Source organism: Amblyraja radiata, chromosome 16, assembly GCF_010909765.2.
Source record: "Amblyraja radiata isolate CabotCenter1 chromosome 16, sAmbRad1.1.pri, whole genome shotgun sequence".
Lineage (NCBI taxonomy): Eukaryota > Metazoa > Chordata > Chondrichthyes > Rajiformes > Rajidae > Amblyraja > Amblyraja radiata.
This window is the reverse complement of record NC_045971.1, coordinates 34,950,656-34,954,281: the sequence shown is the minus strand read 5'-3', so window position 1 is coordinate 34,954,281 and position 3,626 is coordinate 34,950,656.

The window sequence follows — 3,626 nt, the reverse complement described above, 5'->3', positions numbered from 1 at the left end:
AGATCCTGCTGCAATCATTCACAACTATCTTCACTAACTGCAAAACCTTTCACCATTACCCTATGCTTCCTTCCATGGAGCCAATTTCCTATCCATTCAGCTCTCTCCTTGGATTCCATGCGATCTAACCTTGCAGAGCAGCCCACCAAGTGGCACCTTATCGAATGCCTCACTGAAGTCCATGTACATAACATCTACAGCTCTGCCTTCATCAACCTTTTTGGTCATGTCTTCAAAAAAATCAATCAGATTTATGAGACAGATTTATGAGATCCCATGTACAAAACCATGCTGACTGTCCCTAATCAGCCCTTGTCCATCCAAATGCCTGTATATCCTATCCCTCAAACTCTCCAGTAACTTACCAACTACAGATGTTAAGCTCACCGGCCTATAGTTCCCAGCATTTTCCCTGTAGTCCTTCTTGAAAAGAGGCACAACATTTGCCACCCTCCAATCCTCTGGCACCTCTCCTGTATTTGAGGACGACTCGTAAATTTCAACCAGGGCTCCCGCAATTTCCTCTCTAGTTTCCCGCAATGTCCTTGGATATATCTGATCAGGCCCCGGAGATTTGTCTAACTTCAAAGACAACAGTACCTTCAGTACTTCCTCAACGGTAACCCTGACTGCTCTCATGACACTTCCAGTAACTGCTCCAATTTTCTCCATACCTGTACCACTGTCTTTCTCCTCAGTAAATACAGAGGAGAAATGCTCATTAAGGACCTAGTCCATCTCCTGTGGTTCCACACAGAGGTGACTGCTTTGATTCCTGAGAGATCCCACTCTCTCTCTAGTTACCCTTTTCCCACTTATGTATTTATAAAATCTTTTGGAATTTGCTTTCCTTACCACTGATTCGACTTGCAAATTACATTTTTGGGAATCCCAAGTCCCTTTGCACCTCCGATTTCTGAATTCTCTCCATTAGAAAATAATCTACGCCTTTATTCCTACTACCAAAATGCATGACACTACACTTTGCTCTATTATATTCCATCTGCCATTCCTCTGCCCACTCTCCCAACTTATCCAAGTCCTACTGCAGAATCTCTGCTTTCTCTGCACTACCTGCTCCTCCACCTATCTTTGTATCATCCACAAACATGGCCACAGAGCCTTCAATCCCCTCATCCAAATCATTGATATACAATTTGAAGAATAGCGGCCCCAGCACCGACCCCCTGTGGAACTCTGCTAGTCACTGGCAGCCAACCGGAAAAAGCCCCCTTTATTGCCACTCTTTGCCTTCTGCCATCCAGCCAACCTACTATCCATGCTGTCTTTCCTCGACAGCTTATAAACCCCTCGGAGGTGCAGAGAGGCATTCCCTGTATGGACTCCTCCTCCACACCCTACACTTCCTTGCCCTTGTCCACCCCTCGGACACAAAATGGTGGTCCATTTTACCATCTAGTTGAGAGAGGGACCCTCAGTGGAGGTCTCTCTGTACTGCGATTCTTCCTTTTTATATCAGGGACCTGGTGTGGAGGGTACTACACTGAGGAGTACCATGCAACTAATTCCTGAGCCAGTTGAGACTCACCAGCCACCTGCCACTTCTTCGGGCTGGAAGAATCTGTGTTCTACGCATACATGTTGTGTGTGAGGTTGCAGCCCCCTGTTTGAGTATTTGAATGGGCTGCTTCTTGCTTGCTCGCCACACTTCAGTCCCACCATCCTCATCTTTGGACATCCTGTGCATAGGGGAGAGGGTGGAACTGAAGATGTCTTGGTTGGGTTGTTCCCAGCCCTGGCCAAGCTGGCCATCCATGCGTCACAGGGCCAGGCAGAAGAGGGCAACTGCCTGCCCCTTTTCCTGGGTTACGTCCTCGCCCAGGAGTCCCTTGGAAAAGAAACACGCTGTGTCCACGAGCACCATGGGGGGTTTCCGGGACCGCTGGGCACCGCAAGCAGTTGAATGGATCCTATTGAGCATTAATATTTAGTATTAAGAATACTTGGTATTTTTTTCTTATGGTGGTTGGTGCATTGCTATTGTTTGTTTGTAAATATTATAATTGATAATAATTGAATAAATTTATTTTTGGAAAAAACTCCAAATCTTGTGTCTATCTTTGGTATATACCATCATCTGCAGTTCCTTCCTACACAATATACTCACCTGTCTGCCCTTCAGAACCCCCAAGGCCTCTTTATCCCTTCCCATTCCTCCCCACTGTGTCCACCCACCTACCACTTTGCAGTTTTCATCCAATCTAAACCCACTCCAGTAATCTGTCAAACCGTGGGTCTGTCTCTACCTTATCCCAGGTCCCACCTAGTCACAGACCACGCTGACACCACACGGACTAACAAAGCACACTCGCGAGCCGCTAGCCCTCAAACCAACAGACCCATACCGTGGGACATTGAGTGATCTGCCTGTATTTGCCCTGTGGCACAGCTCTTGCACAGCACCCAGTGCTGGACTAGAAGCACACATCCACTATCCTGCAATTTCAGTTCCACTGAATTCAATAGTCCAATTCTGAACGGGTTGTGCTTGCACTCCTGACAAGGGAAAAATTGCCTTTGATAGCCTCAGTCAATGGAAGAGGCTGCAACAGTAAACAATGCAGCCAACCCTGTGCACTTCAAACCACTTTGAGAGATTCCAATGCTGTTTCCTTTGATTATATTCAGTTTTTAATGAAATTCTCTGCATTTCCCTTTAAATCCATACAGTGAGTTCCGGAGGTCAGGATTAAACCTGGGTAGCTGGGGCTATGAGACAGCAGCTCTATTAGCTGTGCCACAGTAACCATTCCAGGAAATAACCACAGGGCAACTACAAATGACCAATGTCTTGTTTACTTGCTTGGGCCACATCATCAAAGTAGATTGCATGATTAGATAAACCAAACATGGTAGAAATGCTCAATTTGCCCATTTTCAGTCAAAATAGTTGAACAAGTTACAGAGCCTTGTAAATTATTCCCTTCGTGGCCTGGGAATAATGCTCCCTCTGTAATCTATCTATATACTTTTAAAACTCTGTGTGTGTATGTCATTTTGATTTTGCCGTTGATTTTGCCTTTGATTCGTTACTCCGCGAAAACCAGACTCTAAAACGCCGAGATTGTTACCATTTCGCTAGCGATTTCACTTTTACATTCGCAAATCCACTTCTCATTAAATTTAGTCATTTTTCTGTACACATTTTTAATAAAATCCTTCACCCTCCCACAGTCATTTTTTCGCCTCCCGCTGGCTACCTTCTCGTGCCCCGCGCGACCATAACGGCTGCTGCCGCCCGGCTCTCCTCCACTCCCTCTTCCATCAGGCAAGAGGGTTAGAAGTTTGAAAACTCATACCTCTAGATTCAGGGACAGTTTCTTCCCAGTTGTATCAGGAGCAGCCCTCTCATCAGCTAGAGTACAGACGATCCTGACCTGTCAGTTCCCTCATTGAGACATTTGAACCATCTTTAATCAGACTTTATCAAACTTCGATGTTATATCTTTGCACTGAATGTTGTACCGTTTATCTTCTATCTGTGCACTGTAGATGGCTTGATTATGTTATTGTATAGTCATTTCTTTGACTGGATAGCATGTAAAAAAAAAAGATTTCACTGTAACTTTCACAGTCCATACAAACCATCACACAAACCAACCTCC